The following is a 20,121-nucleotide window of genomic DNA, read 5'->3' as shown; positions in this document are numbered from 1 at the left end:
CGCAATTAATATTTGACAAAGGAGGCATGAACATACAATGGAATAAAGACAGTATCTTCAATAAATGGTGTTGGGAAAATTGGGCAGATACATGCAAAAAAATGAAGCTTGATCACCAACTTATGCCATACACAAAAATAAACTCAAAATGGATACAGGACTTAAACATAAGACGGGAAACCATAAAAATACTAGAGCAATCCACAGGCAGCAAAATGTCAGACATATGCCAAAAGAAATTCTTCACTGACACTGCCCCTAGGGCAATGGAAGCTAAAGAGAAAATTAACAAATGAGACTACATAAAAATAAAAAGCTTTTTCACAGCAAAAGAAACCATCAACAAAACAACAAGAAGGCCCACTGCATGGGAGAACATATTTGCAAATGGCATCACTGATAAAGGTTTAATCTCCAACATCTACAGGCAGCTTATACAACTTAATAAAAGGAAGATAAATGATCCAATAAAAAAATGGGCAACAGACCTAAATAGAATCTTTTCAAAAGAAGACAGAAGGAAGGCCAAGAGACACATGAAAACATGCTCAACGTCACTAATTATCCGAGAGATGCAAATCAAAACAACAATGCGGTACCATCTCACACCTGTCAGAATGGCTATCATCAACAAATCAACAAACGACAAGTGTTGGTGAGGATGCGGAGAAAAAGGAACCCTCGTGCTCTGCTGGTGGGATTGCAGACTGGTGCAGCCACTGTGGAGAACAGTATGGAGTTTCCTCAAAAAACTGAAAATGGAACTCCCATTTGACCCAGTAATCCCACTCCTGGGAATATATCCGAAGAAACTAGAAACACCATTTAGAAAGGATATATGCACCCCTATGTTCATAGCAGCACAATTCACCATAGCTAAGATTTGGAAACAGCCTAGGTGCCCGTCAGCAGATGACTGGATCAGAAAACTGTGGTACATCTACACAATGGAATACTATGCTGCCATAAAAAAGAAGGAATTCTCATCATTTGCAGCAACCTGGGAGGAATTGGAGAACATTATGTTAAGTGAAATAAGTCAGTCAATGAAAGAAAAACACCACATGATCTCACTCATTTATGGATAATAAAGAACATTATAAACTTGAACAAAAAGATAGATACAGAGACAGTAAAGCATCAAACAGACTGTCAAATTACAAGGGGAAGGTTAGGGAGAGGTGGGGGAGATAAGAGATCAATCAAAGGACTTGTATGCATGCATATAAGCATAACCAATGGATGCAAAACTCTGGGGGGTGGGGGCATATATGGAAGTGGGGTGTGTGGGGGGGGCAATGGTAAGATATGTACACATATAATACATTAATAAAAAAATTTGAAAAAAATAATAATAAAATAAAAAAAAAACCCTGAAAACCACACAAACACATGGAGGCTAAATAACATGTTACATAACAATGAATGGGTTAACAATTAGATAAAGGAGGAAATCAACACATCTTGACACAAATTAAAGAGACAACAACCCAAAATCTATGGGACACAGAAAACAGTTCTAAAAGGGAAATTCACAGCAATACCTCAATAAACAAGAATAATCTCAAAAACAATCTAACCTTTCATACAAAGGAACTAGAAAAAGAATAACAAACAAAGCCCAGGTGACTAGAAGAAAGGGAATAATAAATATTAGAGCAATAATAAGTGAAATAGAGTATAAAAAGACAAAAGATCAGAACCGAGTGGCAGGAGACGGCTATGAGCCCGTGGGTGCCAGGTGTGGTCTCCCATGCAGTGGGTGCGTGCTAGCTGTGGGCCTGGCCATGGCACAGCAGTTGTCCAGGGAGCAGGCATCACCCTGCGCAGGAGCACAGACATCATGGCCAAATTCTTCTCATTTGGCATCAATAGCATATTGTATCAGCATGGCATTTATCCGTCTGAAAACCTTTACTTGAGTGTAGAAATATGGACATACATTGCTTGTAACCACTGATCACGAGATCATGAAATACTTAAACAATATGGTGGAACAACTGAAAGATTGGTTGTACAAGTGCTCAGTGCAGAAGCTGGTGGTGGTCATCTTGAATATTGAAAACGAGGAGGTCCTTGAAAGGTGGCAATTTGACACTGAGTGTGACAAGATGGCCAGAGATGACAGTGCACCCAGAGAAAAGTCTTAGAAAGCCATCCAAGACAAGATCCACTTGGCCATCAGACATCATAGCTATGGTGACATTCCTGCCCCTGCTGGAAGTTTTCTGTTCATTTGATCTGCTGATCTATACAAAAATTTGGTTGTACCTGAAAACTGGGAAGAGTCCATCCACAGTTCATTGCCAATTTTGAGCAAGTCTGCCTGCATTCCTTCATGACTACAATTCACAAAGTAAACAGCATGGTGGCCTACAAAATCCTTGTGAGTGACTGAAGTTGCTTCACAAATAATAATGGAATCCCACATGTGTGTTTCCTGAGACCAAGTCAACTGTAGTTCATATTTTGTTTCATTTATTAATTTTTCTGTGGGGAAAACGCAACATTGCACTTTACTGAACTGTGCATATTGTTCCATTTATTGGTGCCTGTTTGACTTTCCATAGGGTTGCCATAATTTTTTGCACACTGTTCAAAGGGAACCAGCAGATTATATCAGCACTGTAATGTGAACTCCTTTGAAGGTGGTAAATGGAGATGGAAACCTTTGCTATAAAGCTAAATGCTTTCCTAAATCAGAACTTTTGGTCAAGTAGCTTGACTCAGAGTATAGGTAAATATGAAACAGCAAAAGGAATCTGAATATTCAGCATCTTTGTTTAGTCCTAAAGTAACTGATAGCCCACAGTATTCCTGGAATGTCCTTTTGCCATTTATTTCATTGTATAATTTCCATATTGAAAAAAACACACTATTATTTGACTTTAATGTATATAATTTACACTTACAAAGCTGTCACTATTTCTCCTATTTAAATTCTGCTGATACAGAACTCTTAATGTCTTATTATGTTTTATAAAATCAAGCTTTAAATGACAATGATAAATAAAGTTAAATGTGTATGTTTTTTAAAAATAAATAAATAAAATAAAAAGACAAAACATCAATTAAACCAAGAGCTGGTCCTTTGACAAGATAAACAGGATTATTAAACCTTTAACAAGAATCACCAAGAATAAAAAAGATAGTACCCAAATGAATAAAATCAGAAATGAAAGAGAAGTAACAACTGAACCAAGAGAAATATAAAAAAAATATTAATAGTATTATGAACAACTATATGCCAACAAATAGGACATTCTGGAAGAAATTGATATAGTTCCAGAAACATACAAACTTCAAAATTAAATTAAATCATGTAGAGAGAGAAAATCTGAACAGTCCTTTAAAAATGAACAGAATTGAAGCAGAGATTAAACAAAAAACAATAAAAAAGTCCTGGACTGGATAGCTTCACAGATGAGTTTTATCAACAATCAAAGAAGAGCTAACACATATTTTTCTCAAACTACTCCAAAAAATTCAAGAGGAGTGGAGACGCCCAAGCTCCTTTTATGAGGCCAGTACTATCCTAATCCCAGAACCAGATAAAGACATTAGAAAGAGAGAAAAGTATTGGCCAATATCCCTGATGAACATAGATGCTAAAATCCTCAACAAAATATTAGCAAACTGGATCTAGCAATACATTAAAAAAATCATATGCCATGATCAAGTGGGTTTTATTTTGGGTATGCAATGTTTATTAAATATCTATAAATCAATTAACATGATAACCCAAATAAACAAAATAAAGGATTAAAGTCATATGATTATATCAATACATGCAGCAAAGTAGGAATAGAAGAAACATACCTCAACATAATCAAGGCCATATATGACAAACCCACAGCTAAATCAGACTCAACAGGGAAAAGCTAAAAGCATTTCCTTAAGGATCAGGAATTAGACAGAGATGTCCACTCTTACCACTCTTATTCAACGAAGTACAGGAAGTCCTAGCTATAGAAATCAGACAAGAAGAATCCTATATAATAAAAGCCTAGGTGGGATTGCATGACATCGTCACAAGATGGACACTCTGATGTTGTCACAAGATGGCTGCCATGAGATGGCTGCCCCCACATCATCCCAATATGGCTGCCACAAGATGGCCACCACAAGATGGCCACCACAAGATGGCCACCACAAGATGGTCACCACAAGTTGGCCAGCAGGGGAGGGCAGTTGGGGGTGATCACGCCTGCAAGGGGAGGGCATTTGGGGGCAACCAGGCCGGCAGGGGAGGGCAGTTAATGGCAACCAGGCCTGCAGGGCAGGGCAGTTGAGGCGATCAAGCCAGCAGGGAGGGCAGCTGGGGGCAATCAGGCTAGCAGGGGAGGGTAGTTGGGGATGACCATGCCTACAGGGGGAAGGCAGTTGCGGGGGGGGGGGGGACCAGGCCTGTCAGGGAGGGCAGTTGGGGGCAATTGGGTCAGCAGGGGAACAGTTAGGCATCAATCAGGCCAGCAGGGGAGTGGTTAGGGAGTGATCAGGCAGGCAGGCAGGTGAGCGGTTAGGAGCCAGCAGTCCCGGATTGTGAGAGGGAATGGGCCTAAACTGGCAGTCAGACATCCCCCAAAGGGTCCCAGATTGGAGAGGGTGCAGGCCATCCTGAGGGACACCCCCCCTCCCCATGCACAAATTTTATGCACTGGGCCTCTAGTAATAAATAAAAGGCATTGAAGTTAGAAACAAAGTAAAAACTCTCATTATTTGCAGATGACATGATAATGTACATAGAGAACCCTAAAGATTACACCAAACACCCACTAGAACTGATAAATGAATTCAGGAAAGTAGCAGGATACAAAATAAATATTCAAAAACTAGTTGAACTTTTATGCACCAATAATAAACTATCAGAAAGGGAAACTAAGAAAATAATCCCATTTACATTTATCTAAAAAAAAACACCTAGGGATAAATTTAACCAATGACATAAAAGATCTGTATTCAAGAAGTTATAAGATACTGAAGAAAGAAGTTCAGAAATATTCAATAAATGTAAGCTTTTACTGTACTCATGTAAAGAAGAATTACCATAATTAAAATGGTCATTGTAGGAAAAAACCAAGATGGCAGCATAAGGTAAACACCTAACTGTTGCCTACCACAACAATTTTGAAACTACAACTGGAAAACAGAGCGCACACCGTCCAGAACCACCGGAAATCTGGCAGAGTGGAAAACCTACAACTAGAGAAAAACAGAGAGGGGGACGCTGAGCCTCAGGAGCTGTGGAGGTGCGGAGATCCGTGAGCGTGGGAAGGGCGGGCAGCTGAATACGTGGCAGGCTTGCTCGCAGCGCGCGGAGAGGGAGGGCAGCAGACGCTGCGTGGCTAGCTTTCTCATTTGGGAGAAAAACAAAACCTCCCGACTGCACTGAAATCCAGCTGCGGTCGGGGAGAAACTGGTCTGTTTGGCAGCGGACGAGGCTCCAAAGCTGTCTTCTCTCAGAGGCGCGCAGCCATTGATTAGGGCACGGAGAAACCAGCCCTCTTAGGGCGGCGCAGACGGAAACCAAGTTTGTCTGCGCCATTCCGAGACTCCGCCCCATCCAAGCTGAGCACAGCCCTCCCAGTGACTGGATTTCTCGTTCGGGAGAAAAACAAAACCTCCGGTCTGCACTGAAATCCAGCCCCAGCTAGGGAGAAACTGGTCTGTTAGGCAGTGGGAGAGGCTCGAAAGCTGCCTTCTCTCAGAGGCACGCAGCCATTAATTTGGACACGGAGAACCCGCCCCTCTTAGGGTGGAGCAGACGGGAAACCAAAGCTTGTCTGCGCCACCCTGAGACTCCGCTCCATCCAAGCTGAGCACAGAAGCTCTCCCAGCGGAGACACTGCTGATCCTCACAGCCAACTGGCTTGGAGATCAATTCCCGCCAGTGATACCAACAATCCCAACCACTCTGAACTCCAGTTTCTGGGGACACGCGGGGGATCCAGACGCCTACGGGACTCTCGGCCATCGGTCGGAGAGTGAGAGTGACTTTTCTGTTGGTGTGAATGACACCAGATTTCAACCACTCTCATAAGGGACACATTCAAGAGGCAGACTCAGTGAGCACCAAAGCCCTACTGTGTCTCTAGCACAGCAATTCTTCCATTATAGACACAGCAGGCCCTCACAACCAATTGGACCGGAGGTCAATTCCTCCCAGTGTACCAATAGCAATCAGGGCTTTTAACTGCACCAAGACTTTCCACTCAGCCCACAAAGGGGAGTACCAAGAGCGACCACCTAGGGTGATTGAGGAAGCTGAGCTACCGGCCCCTATAGGTCACCGACCACACAAAGCCACTCCATCAACACAGGGAGGAAGCCAAAATGTGGAGACATCTAAGTATGTCACAAGTAGGAGAGATAGATGAAAGCAAACTAATGGATGACACAGTGTTCAGAACCATATTTATAAGGTTACTCAAGAATCTTCTAAAAACTGCTGAGAAACTTGAAGAGACCTTCAAGGACCTTAATGAGAATACCAAAAAAATGGAAAAGGACCAGTCAGAAATTATGCATACACTGTCTGAAATAAAGAATATACAGAGTAGACCACCGCACCCGAAGAGTCAAACCAAAGATCTGGAATATGAGGAAGAAAAAAACACCCAACCAGAGAGGCGGAAAGAAAGAAGAATCCAAAAGTGTGAGGATAGCATAAGAAGCCTCTGGGATGGCTTTAAGCGTATCAATATCCGAATTTTTGGGGTGCCAGAAGAGAGAGAGCAAGATACTGAAAACCTATTTGAAGAAATAATGACAGAAAACTTCCCCCACCTGGTGAAAGAAATAGACTTACAAGTTCAGGAAGCGCACAGAACCCCAAACAAGAGGAATCCAAAGAGGACCACACCAAGACACATCATAATTAAAATGCCAAGGGCAAAAGACAAAGAGAATCTTACAAGCAGCAAGAGAAAAACAGTTAGTTACCTACAAGGGAGCACCCATATGACTGTCAGCTGATTTCTCAATGGAAACTATGCAGGCCAGATGGGAATGGCAAGAAATATTCAAAGTGATGAATAGCAAGAACCTACAACCAAGACTACTCTACCCAGCAAAGTTATCATTCAGAATTGAAGGGCAGATAAAGAGCTTCACAGATAAGAAAAAGCTAAAGGAGTTCATCACCACCAAACCAGTATTATATGAAATGCTGAAAGGTATTCTTTAAAAAGAGGAAAAAGAAGAAAAAAGTAAAAATAAAAATTATGAACAAATATCTATCAACAAGTGATTCTAAAAATCAAGTGAATTCAAAATCTTAGGAACAGAATAAACTGGTGAACATAATAGAATCAGAGGCATAGAATGGGAGTGGATTGATAATTCTCAGGGGGAAAGGGGTGTCTGTGCGGGGGGTATGGGAAGAGACTGGACAAAAATCGTACACCTATGGATAAGGACAACGGGGGGGAGGGAACCAGGTGATGGGGAGATATGGGGGAAAAAAAGGAGAAACTATTGTAATAATCTGAACAATAAAGATTTATTTTAAAAAAATGGTCATTGTATCCAAAGCAAACTATTGATTCAATATAATATCTATAAAAATACCACTGGCATTTTTCACAAAACCAGAACAAGTGATCCAAAAATTTATATGGATCCACAAAAGACCTAGAGGAGGTAGAGCTATATTAAGAAAGAAAACAAAGTTGGAGGTATCACACTGCCTCATATCAAACTATACTACAAGGCAATGATAATCAGAACAGCATGGTACTGGCATAAAATAGACACATAGATCAAGGGAAGAAAATAAAGACCCCAGAAACAAACCCACACCTATATAGTCACTTAATATATAACAAAGAAAGGAAGAACAAATAATGGGGTAAAACAGTTTATTCAATAAAAGGTGTTGGCAAAATTGGACATATATGCAAAAATAAAACTAGATTGTCTTTTTACAGAGACCGTATACAAGAATAAAATTAAAAGAGATGCAAAACTTAAATGTAAGTCTTGACATAATAAAACTTCTAGAAGAAAATGTAAGAAATAAAAATCTGACATTATTCTTAGCAATGTTTTTTTCTGACATGTCTCCTAAGGCAAGAGAAACAAAAATACAAAATAAATGTATGGGAAGGAATACATAAAACTAAATGCCCCATGTGTGCTTGAGAAGAATGCATATTCTGTAGCTTTGGGGTGGCATGTTCTGAAGGTGTCAATTAAGTCCATCTGATCCAGTGAGTCATTTAGGATTTCTGTTTCTTTGCTGATTTTTTGTCTAGAGCCGTGGTCGGCAAACTGCGGCTCGCGAGCCACATGCAGCTCTTTGGCCCCTTGAGTGTGGCTCTTCCACAAAATACCACGGCCTGGGCGAGTCTATTTTGAAGAAGTGGTGTTAGAAGAAGTTTAAGTTTAAAAAATTTGGCTCTCAAAAAAAATTTCATTCGTACTGTTGATATTTGGCTCTGTTGACTAATGAATTTGCCAATCACTGGTCTAGAGGATTTACCTAGTGATCTTAATGGGGGTATTAACATCTTCTACTATTATTGTATTGCTGTAAATCTCTCCCCTGACATAATTTTTTTTTGTATTTGGGTGCTCCTGCATTGGGTTCATATATGTTCACTATAGTTATATCCTCTTGTTGTATTTATCCCTTTAGAATTATGAAGTGGTCTTTCTTATCTCTTGTTATGGCCTTCATTTTTAGGTCTGCTTTGTTGGATATAAGTATTGCTACCCCAGCTTTTTTTTCATTTCCATTTGCCTGAAAGATGTTTTTCCATCCTTTCACTTTCAGTCCGTGTGAGTCCCCTGATCTGAGGTGGGTCTCTTGTAGACAGCATATATATGGGTCATGTTTTCTTATCCACTCAGCCACTCTATGTCTTTTCATTGGAATATTTAATCCATTTACATTTAATGTTATTATTGATAGGTATTTGTTTGTAGCCATTTCTATTCTTTATGCCTGTGTTATTTCTTCCCTTCTTATTTCTTCTTTTTTTACAGCATTCCCTTTAGCATTTTTTGCATTGCTGGCTTGGTAGTGATAAACTCCCTTAGCCTTTTTTTTTTGTCTGCAAAGTTCCTGATTTCTCCTTCAATTTTGATTGATAACCTTGCTGGATAGGTTATTCTTAGATTCAGTCCTTTGCTTTGGATCACTTTGTATACTTCATTCCATTCCCTTCTGACTTGATGTGTTTCTGTTGAGAAATCATTTGATAATCTGATGGGGGATCCTTTGTAGTTAATTCTCTCTCTCTTGCAGCTTTTAAGATTCTCTCTTTGTCATTAACATTTGCCATTGTAATTATGATGTGTCTTGGTGTGGGTCTTTTGGGGTTCATCTTGCTTGGGACTCTCTATACTTGTGACTTTTTCTTCTCCACAACAGGGAAGATTTTTGTCATTATTTATTCAAATAAATTCTCTAAATCTTGATGTTCTTCTTATCCTTCTGGCACCCCTATTATATGTATATTACTTTATTTCATGTTGTCCCAAACTCCTTTAGGCTCTCCTGCTTTTTAATTTTTTCTTCAGTTGCTGTTCATATTGGGCTTATTTCTCTAACTTGTCTTCTAACTCACTAATTTAGTATTCTGCTTCTTCTAGTCTACTGTTGAAATCTTCCATCATGTTTTTGATTATAGCTATAACACTTTTTATTTCTTCCTGATTTTTGCATAGGTTGTTGATTTTATCGTCCATCCAGTTTATGAACTGTATAACCATTACTCTGAATTCTTTTTCTGTCATATTGCATGCCTCCATTTTACTTATTTCCTTTCTTGGTGATTCCTCTTTTTCTTTCCTTTGAGGATTGTTTTGTTGTCTCCCCATTCTAGCTATCACCAGAAGGTCCAAGCACCAAGTTGCGGGGGCCTGAGCCATGTGTGGCAGGAGCATCGTGCCACCTGAGTGTCACTGAAGAGCTCAGACACCAAGATGTGTGACTGCTGTGGTTGGTGAGAGCAACACGTGTCGACAATCAGAATCCCCGCGTGCCTTTGCCGAGAATTGGAGTCATTGGTGCTCGGTGTCTCTTCGCGTGAGCACCTAGAATCAGAGTCCCTGCACATGTGCACTGAGAAACAGAGTCCCTGCATGTGTGAGCTGAGAATCAGAGTCCCCAAGCGCACACCAGGAATGAAAGTCCCCATGTGCGTGCGCCTAGAATTGAGAATCAGAGTCTCAGGCTCTTGGCACAGCCCCAAGTATGCTCCAAGAATCAGGGTCCCCATGCACACACAATGAGAAACAGAGTCCTCATGTTTGCATGCCGAAAATCAAAGTCACTGGCACTCAGTGTGACCTTGCACGCACCCTGAAAATCAGCCCACATGCACCAATAGTCAGAATCCCTGTGTTGTGTGCATGTGTGCAGCAAGAAACAGAGTCCCTGTGTGTGCACACTGAGAATCAAAGTCAGTGGTGCTCAGTGTGGCCTCACACGGTGCCAAGAATCAGTCCATGCGTGCTGATAACCTGTGCACCCATGTGAGGAGAAACAGAGTCCTTGCTTGTACTTGCCAAGAAACAAAGTCACTGGTGCTCAGTGCAGTCTTCAGCGAGTGCACTGATAATCAAAGTCCCTGGCCTGCTAGGGGGGCAGGGTTGCCCAGTCGCCCAGTATAGGCAGGAGGTCCACTCCCATGCCACTGATCACGCAGGCCCTATGCTGCTGCTGTGGGCCAGCAGGGAGGGGGATGCACTGTGACTAACAGAAATCTGTAGCGAGGATATCTGGAGTCTTGGTGTTCCTGGGTCTGTAGCTGTGGTAGCAGGTAATTTTCCAGAGTGGCTCTAGGTTCCTGGTTTGCATCTGAGGCAAGTCTGGGTAGTGGTGAGGCTAGAATTCTAGTCACAGAAGCTCTGCCCTTCAAGATGACATGGTTTCTGTGCCAGCACTGCCTGTCTGGGAGTGTTTGCAGCAGCAGTGGGGTCTCACAGTCTAAGACTCCCTGGTCCACCAGCCCCTGAAAGTCTTGCAGGATCTAACTGTCCCTAGCTCACACACACACTCTCCAGACAACTCTACACACTCCCCATTTTCTCCCTCACTCTCTTACATTCTCTCCCTGCTGTCTTGTTGGTCACCATCTTCCTTTGGACAAGAGTATTTTTTTTAATAAACAACATTGACAAACCCTTAGTGAGACTAAATAAGAAAAAAGACATAAGAGTATTTTCTGAAATAAAATCTGAATGAAAAAGACATTTCAAAGAATGCCCTAGAAATGAAAAGGATCATAAGGAACTATTATGAACAATTATATGACAAACAACTGGATAGCCAAGAAAAATGGGTAAATTTCTACCCAAACTAAAGAAGAAATAGTAAACCTAAAAAGACAATATCAAATGATGAGATTGAATCAATAATACTGAATTAGTATTCTGAAATTTCCCAACATATAAAAACCCAGAGCCAGATGGCTTCATGGGTGAATTCCAGCAAATATTCAAAGAAGATTTAATACTACCACTTATTAAATTGTTTCAAAAAATAAAAGAAGGGGGAACAGATCTGACCAAGTAGCTTAATTGGTTCTCTCTCTCTCTCTCTCTCTCTCTCTCTCTCTCTCTCTCTCTCTCTGTCTAAAATCAATAAATTAAAAAGAGAGAGAGAGAGAGCACTTACTAACACATTAGCTTAATAAAACCCTTGGAAATGAAAGAATAAAAAACTATAGGCCAATACCCATGATGAACAGATACAAAATCTTCAATAAAATACTAGCAAACTAAATTAAATAGCATATTTAAAGGACCATACTCTATAATAATAGGCAAATCAATCAATGAGACACATCACATTTTAATGAGAAAAATCACATTATCATCTCATTGTGAACAGAAAACACTAAAACATAATATCCACTCATGAGCAAAAGTCTCAAAGAATAAGTATAGAAAAAATTTACCCGAAGACATTAACAGCCATATCTGAAGAGCCCAGGTATATTCAAAATCAATAGGGGAAAATTGAAAATATTCCTGTAAGATACAGTACAAGGCAAGGCTGTTCACGCTTGCCAATTCTATTCAACATAGTACTGGATGTCCTAGCTAGAGGCATTAGAAAAAAAAAAAACATTAAAAGCATCCAAATTAAGAGAGGAAGAAGTAAAATTATGTCTGTTTGCAAATGAAATGAAATAATCTTATATGTAGAAAACCCTAAAGATTCAACAAAAATTTATTATAATTAATAAACAAGTTCATTAAAGATGCCAGGGCAAAGTCAACATACAAAAATCGGTCCTGTTTCTATATACAAACAACAAACTGAACAAATAAATTAAACAATCCCATTCACAATAGCAACAAAAACATTTTTAGAAATAAACTTAACCAAAGAAATAGAACAATGTACACCAAAAAGTATAAAATTTTGATGAAGTAAACTGAAGAAGACATAAATAATTGAAAAGATGTCATGTGTTTATGGATTGGAAGAATTAATATAGTGAAAATGACCATATTACTTAAAGTTATCTACAAATTCAATGCAATACAATCCCTACCAAAATCACATGACATTTTTTACAGAAACAACAACAACAACAAAACCATTCTAAAATGCATATGGAACCACACAAAATACTGAATTAATAAAGCAATTTTGATTAAGAAGAATAAATGAATGGGACTATATAAAACTAAAAAGCTTCTGCAATGCAAAAGAGACTGACAATAAAACAAAGAGGCAGACAACCAGATAGGAGATGGTATTTGCAAACAGTAGCTCCAACAAAGTTTAGTTTCCAAAATATATAAAGAACTCATAAAAATCAACAACAAACTAACAACCCAATCAAAATATGGGCAAAGCACCGGAAAATACACCTCTCCCAAGAAGACATATGAATAGCCAATAAATATACGAAAAGATGTTCAACCTCACTGACAGTTAGGGAAATGCAAATCAAAACTTCAATAAGATCCTACCTCACACCTGTTAGAGTGGGAGCAGAGGTGGGAGCAGGGCTACCAGCAGACAGGAGACCTGGGGCCAAAGTTGGGAGGGATCAGGCGGGATTGTGGAAGATGAGCCAAGACCCGCCCCTGTGCCCACCACAGCCTCGAGGCCCACAGTTCTTTTCAAGGTGCACTGGGCCTCTGGTATACATATAAGCACTCTCATTTCCACTTGGGTGTCTTACAGGTACCTTATACTCAAGATGTTAAGAAATAACACAGGATGGAGAAACCAAGATGGCGGCATAGGTAAACACCTAAACTGCAGCCTCGCAAAACAATTTCAAAAATACAACTAAAAGTCAAAAAGGACATCATCCAGAACCACAGGAAAGCTGGCTGACTGAAACGCCCACAACTAGAAGGAAAGAGAAAACCACAAGGAAAATCAAAGGAGCCATAAAAGCCTGAGGTATGGAGACATGGGCAGAGAGACGGGCACACGCGCATGCAGGGAGGATGGAGCCAGAAAGGACCGGGCAGCTGAGTGCCTGGCCGGCGTTCTCTAGTGGGAAGGAGATAAAAGCTCCAGATTGCGCTGAACCCCAGCTCCACTGCACTGAACTCCAGTTCCGGGCGAGACCCTGGGGAGCTAGGCTCATACTGGGAGAATCTGGGCTGTAAGGTGGAAACTCAGGGGAGTGGTGAAAGGCAGAGCTCCGGAGGTGCGCACGTGAATGCACGCAGAGGACGGACTGTTGACTGTGCCGCTGAATTGCCCAAGTGGGAAGGAGACAAAAGCTCCGGACTGCGCTGAGCCCCAGTTCTGACTGCACTGAAACCCAGTTCCAGGTGAGAATCTGGGAATCCAGATTCATTGGGGGAGAGACTAGACTGTTTGGCAGCGGGCGAAACTCCAGGGTGCCTTTCTCTCAGATGTGCTTGCAGGGAGTACAGAGGGACACTGAGGGACACTGAGACCCAGGAACCTCATAGGGCGGGGCTGACAGGAAGCCAAAGCTGTAGGCTCCACCCTGAAACTCTGCCCCATCCAAGCTGAGCACAAAGGCTTTTACAATTTTGCAAGTCTAGTTGAATAAGGCTGTCTCCCGGCGTAGACACAGCTGATCCTCACAGCCAATTCGCCTGGAGGTCAAATCCTCCCAGTGTACCAACAGCAATCAAGGCTTAACAACACCAAGACTTTTCACTCAGCCTGCAAAGGGGGATACCAAGAGCGAATACCTAGGGAGATTGGGGAAGCTGAGCTACTGGCCCCTATAGGTCACTGACCACACAAAGCCACTCCATCAACACAGGGAGGCAGCCAAAATGTGGAGACACCGAAGCAGGTCACGAATAGAAGAGATGGAGGAAAGTAAACTAATGGATGACACAGTGTTCAGAACCACATTTATAAGGTTACTCAAGAATCTTCTAAAAACCGCTGAGAAACTTGAAGAGACCTTCAAGGACCTAAATGAGAATACCAAAAAAATGGAAAAGGATCAGTCAGAAATTATGCATACACTGTCTGAAATAAACAATATAAAGAAACTCAACTGTAGATCACCGTACCCCAAGAGTCAAACCAAGGATCTGGAACATGAGGAAGCAAAAAACACCCAACCAGAGAGGTGGAAAGTAAGAAGAATCCAAAAGTGTGAGGATAGTGTAAGGAGCCTCTGGGACGGCTTTAAGCATACCAATATCCGAATTTTTGGGGTGCCAGAAGAAGAGAGAGAGCAAGATACTGAAAACCTATTTGAAGAAATAATGACAGAAAACTTCCCCCACCTGGTGAAAGAAATAGACTTACAAGTCCAGGAAGAGCACGGAACCCCAAACAAGATGAATCCAAAGAGGACCACACCAAGACATATAATTAAAATGCCAAGGGCAAAAGACAAAGAGAGAATCTTGAAAGCAGCAAGAAAAAAACAGTTAGTTACCTACAAGGGAGTACCCATACGACTGTCAGCTAATTTCTCAACAGAAACTATGCAGGCCAGACGGGAGTGGCAAGAAATATTCAAAGTGATGAACAGCAAGAACCTACAAACAAGATTACTCTACCCAGCAAAGCTATCATTCAGAATTGAAGGTCAGACGAAGAGCTTCACAGACAAGAAAAAGCTAAAGGAGTTCATCACCACCAAACTAGGATTACATGAAATGCTGAAGGGTATTCTTTAAGAAGAGGAAGAAGAAAAAAAAAAAGGTAAAGGTAAAAATTATGAACAACAAAAAGACATCAAATACATACCTACCAAGAAGTAAATCTAAAAATCAAGTGAATAAAAAAATCTGAAGAACAGAATGGACTGATGAATATAATAGAATCAGGGACATAGAAAGGGAGGCGACAGACAATTCTCAGGGGGAAGGGTGTCTGAGGGGTGCAGGAAGAGATTGGACAAAAATCTTACACCTATGGATGAAGACAGTGGCGGGGGGTGAGGGTATGGAGTGGGGGGTGGGGAATCAGGTGGAGGGGAGCTATAAGGGGAGGGAAAAAAAGAGGAACACCTGTAATAATCTGAACAATAAATATTTATTATATAAAAAAAAGAAATAACACAGACACACTCTTAGGACCAAACTGGAATCACAACTAAAATACAAGAAAAAAAAAAATCATCCTGAATAATCAAGTGATGAATAGCTGGAGAGAACTCTGATAACTAAGGACACAAAATGGAGACTGCATAAAGACTGGTAGGAAGGGCAGAGGTACAAAAGGAGTGGCTGGGATCCCAAAGACAGCAGCTGAAGTTCCAGAGAGATATCTCAGCTGTGGGGGGTTGCCAATGAGAACTCTGGGGTCTAAACCACAAGCTGTACCCCCCAGCAGAGAACACTGGAATTGAGAAAGGTGCTCACATAACATCTGGCTGTGAAAAGCAGCAAGGTTGCTGTCTGCCATGGAGAGATGGCTGGAACCCTCTTAAAGGAATATGCACAAAATTTTGTGTGTAGCCACTCACCTTGTGCTCCAGCAGAGGGAGGGCAGTGTGGACTGGAGCTGTGTGAGCAGAAGTCAGGGTTGGAAGCTCTAGGGTTAGAGCTCAGAAGGCAGACATACCAGTTTCTTGTGCTGAGTCATTGCCTCACAATGCAGAGGACATCTTCCTTAGTCAGACCTTTGCTATACAGGCAGTTTTTGCTGGTGGGAGTACAGTGGCCCCACCCTAAAAACCAGTCGCCCTACCCAGTGGAGTTTCTCAGGTCCATTAAGAGTCTGAGAATAACAATCAGCCTGCAGGCAGAAGCAATTGCCCCACGCTGTTAGAAAACATCTTGCCCAATCTGTGGATGATTGCCTGAGGTTACTCAATACTGAATCCAATCAGTCTGCAGACCTCTGGAGCAGTGGTCACCAACTAGTGGTCCGTGGACCACTGGTGGTCTGTGGGTCTGAAAGGTTGGTGACCACTGATTTAAGGAAACCTTTGGAGCAGTGGTTGCCAAACAGTGGTCCACAGACCACTGGTGGTCCATGAGGTCTAAAAGATTGGTGACCACTGCTCTGGAGGCTTTGAGACTTGACCTGATCTAATTAGTCAGAAACAGTGTTTGTCATTGTCCTGCACTAGTGATTGGGAGGCAGAGCAGATCTACCTAATACATTGTTACAAACACAAGCAGGTAGCCAAAACGAGGGGAGAAAAAACAATCCCCAAATGAAGGAACAAGATAATTCTCCAGAATAAGATATAAATGAAATGGAGATAAGAAATTTACCAGACACAGAGTTCAGAATAATGATGGCAAAGATGCTCAACAGCATGAGAAAAGATATAATAACTATGAAAAAAATGACATAACATGAATAGAGTGGAAAGAATACACAGCAGATTAGGGGAAGCTGAGGATTGGATCAGTGAATTAGAATATAGGGTAGAAAAAAATCACTCCATCAGAGAACCAAAAAAAAAAAAATCAATTAAAAACAGGAAGGATTCAATATGGCAGCCGACAGGACAGCATGCTGCAAGATGGTGTGTGAGTGAGAGAGCGAAAGGAGAGTGTGTGGACATGCGGGTGTGTCTGTATTTGTGAGTGAGGGACAGCTATATTCCACAGGATTGTTGGGGGCTGGCAGACCAGGCTCCCCTGGCTGGGCAGCCTCTACTACTGCTGAAATTTCTCCTGGAGCAGCTGGCACTGCTGCAGAGACTGTGCCATCTTGAAAGGGAGAGCAGCTGTGATCAGAAGCCCAGACCTACCTTCACCTGGGGAATCTTCAGATACCTCCTAGGACCCTACAACCACAACACCCAGGGACCAGCTGCCTCAGCTGTGAACCTGCGAACACGGAGAATACAGCCTCCCCAGCCGTGGGTGCCTAAAAAGTTTGTCCAGAGGGAGACAAGGTGGAGCCAAATACGTGGATGGGTCCTGTGCCTTCTCACAGAACAGATAGAAGGAACAACTGAATTGAATAACATCCACCCGGAATTGGCAAATTAAACACAGCTGGTGAGGGAATCCATGGATATAAAGGTCAGAGATTGCCTAGAGAGAGGTGAGATCTGGGATACAGGCTTGAGGGAGAAATGTGTGTAGTGGGGACTAGAGTCTCAGAAGCAGACTGGACTTCAACAAACCCGCAGCCCTTGGGGTCAGTGTAGCCCTCAAAAGTGGAAGGAGGGTCCACAGGGCTGCTGGCAGAAAAAATCCCACAGCCATGGGAAACTGTGCCCAGAAAGGCAGCCTGAAGTTCTATACGGGCTGCACAAAGCCAGGGGGAAAAGACAAGAGTTGGCGTAGTTCCTTTGTCTTGTTTTTTTCCTCCTTGCTTTTGCTTGCTAAGTCCAATACATAGGATCTTCCAATTAAAAACACTCACTGAGACTACTGGAGAAAATTGTTTTTGTGGAAAGTGGGGAACAGAATAAGGAGAGACGAGCAAGAAACCAGCTCTGGGTCAGTCTATACCTCCAACCCAGTATTATGTGCAGCAGGGAAAGAAGAATCTAAACACTGGGTTGAGGGGCCATTAAGCACAAGAAATTAATACAGAAACACTGCTACCCAGGGGTTGTGTCAGAAATTGACTCTTGTGTAAATACAACCGAAGGCAGGCAGAGAAACAAAGTGAGCAGAGATATCCTGCCTGCTTGAAAACAACATTGTGGCTTATGACACAGAGGAGTGCTGGGTTGCAGGGAACTTGAACACTGTGCTGACTACCTGACAAGAAACAGATCTGCCAGGAAGAACAGTAGAGGAAGTGGGGCTCGGAAGATGGCAGCTGGCGGGACGGAGTGGAGAGAGAGGAAGTGAGTGAGGGTATAAAAGGAGAGTGTGTGGTTGTGCGTGGGGTGTGTGTGAGTGAGGGAAAGTTACATCTCGCAGGAGCAGTAGGGGCTGGCAGAAAGCCTATCCTTGACAAGGAGAGACTACCACTGCTGCGGGCACACCCAGGACGGCAGGACCCCAGCACAGAGGGAGCCCACGCCATCTTGAGTGGAGAACGGCCTTACGTAGAAACTCATCAACACCACCAACAAGACAGGCCTTGGAACTGCCCAACGACCCAGCACCCACTCCAGCCAATATCCTGCTACCCCATCTGCAGACTTGGGGAACCTGGGACCTCCACCTCCAAAGACACAGCTTTCCGCAGCTGTAAGTGCAACTCCCCCTCCCCGACAGCAGAACCCCTGGTTCCTGCCCGCGCGTGCACGAACATGCACCCGTGTGGTCTCATCCCCAGGACACTTCACTCTGGGTTTGCACCCGAGGGTGAGATTCTTTGCAGACGGGGCCCCCGGCCTCACAGTGGAAATTCCTTCTTCCTTCTTCCTGGAGGGTTGCTGACATTAACCCCAGCTGCGCACGCACTTGCGTGTTCTCAGCCCCAGGTCACTTTACTTCCGGTTTGCACCCGAGGGTGTGAGTCTGCGCAGACAGGGGCGCGCTCAGTGGAAATTCCAAACTCCCCGTCCCGGAGGGCTGCCCACATTAACCCCAGTTGCCCCCAGCTGCATACGCACTCAAGCGCTCTCATTCCCAGGACACTCCACTCCGGGTTTGCACCCCAGGGAGAGATTCTGTGCAGACAAGAGCCTGCAGCCCCGCAGTGGAAATTCCTTCTTCCTTCGTCCTGGAGGGTTGCCGACATTAACCCCAGCTGTGCACGCACTTGAGCGTTCTCAGCCCCAGGTCACTTTGCTCAGGGTTTGCACCCAAGGGTGTGCTTCTGCGCAGACGGGGCGCGCGGCCCCTTAGTGGAAATTCTGAATTCCCTCTTCCTGGAGGGTTGCCCACATTAACCCCAGCTACTCAACCGAAGTGCCAGGACCCCTCGGAGTGCATCAGAGATCTGCGCCCAGAAAGCGCACCTCCACAGATATTAACACACTGAGCCCAACCAACCACAGGGCGCTAATGGGAGCCATTGTGAGCACTCCTTGGGTGTGATTTTGGAAAAGCAGGGGGTGCATGCCCCTCCAGCAGTAGGAGCTTTGAATTCACTTACCGTGGATACCGGCCCACAGGCACACCAATTACCCGGCTACACTGCCAGGGCCCTTCAGAGCCCTTCAGTGTGCCTCACTGGCAAAAGTACCGAGGGTGCTCCTGTAAAACAACGCTGGGAGTAAGCACCTATCCACCACAGGTGCAACATAAAAAGCTGGGTCTGCTCAACCCATGACTGCAGATCTCAGGGCACTACAGACACGCCTTTCAAAGACCAGGTCCCCTGAGCCTCAACACCCCAAAAGACGGTACCTGGGGGCCACTGTGAGTCCCTACTGGGCATGTGTGATTACAATTAAGGGTGCAAGACAGCAAAAATTAAGACACTCCCACCCACAGCTGCTGACTTCTAGACGACGCATTTGTGCCTCTAAAGCTCGCAGGCCTACATCAAGAGAACACAAATAGCTCAAATGGGAGCTACACTAGATTAACAAACCCAGGAAAACTGAGATTAATTCAGTAGCACCATCCACAAAAGAACCTGGGCAGCAAAGCAACTGGATCTGCAATTAAAACATTACAGGAAAACATGGGGAGACAAAAAGGAAATCCCCAAAGGAAAGAAAAAGAGGAATCCCCAGAAAGGGAGTTAAATGAACTTGAGGCTAGCAGCCTAACAGAGAAAGAATTCAGAGTATTCTTTATAAGGATGTTTAAGCGGATGGATGACAAATACACACAACTCAATGAGAACTATAAGGAGCTGAATAAAAATGTCACCAA

At 43.0% G+C, this 20,121-nt stretch overlaps 1 protein-coding gene and 1 pseudogene across 6 annotated transcripts in view; one reads left to right on the top strand and one right to left on the bottom strand.

The window, feature by feature from the left end:
- The window catches only part of HEPH (hephaestin), a 142,910-nt gene that overhangs the window by 25,822 nt on the left and 96,967 nt on the right, over window positions 1–20,121 (bottom strand). The window lies entirely within an intron of this gene.
- On the top strand, window positions 1,788–2,398 carry LOC307096189 (mitotic spindle assembly checkpoint protein MAD2A-like; annotated as a pseudogene). Its single transcript has one exon. The product of its transcript is annotated as a mitotic spindle assembly checkpoint protein MAD2A-like (transcript).

This window comes from Cnephaeus nilssonii, assembly GCF_951640355.1.
Source record: "Cnephaeus nilssonii genome assembly, chromosome: X".
Classification (NCBI taxonomy): Eukaryota; Metazoa; Chordata; class Mammalia; order Chiroptera; family Vespertilionidae; genus Cnephaeus; species Cnephaeus nilssonii.
The sequence above is the reverse complement of the archived record's forward strand: the minus strand, read 5'-3'. Positions and strand labels throughout refer to the sequence as shown.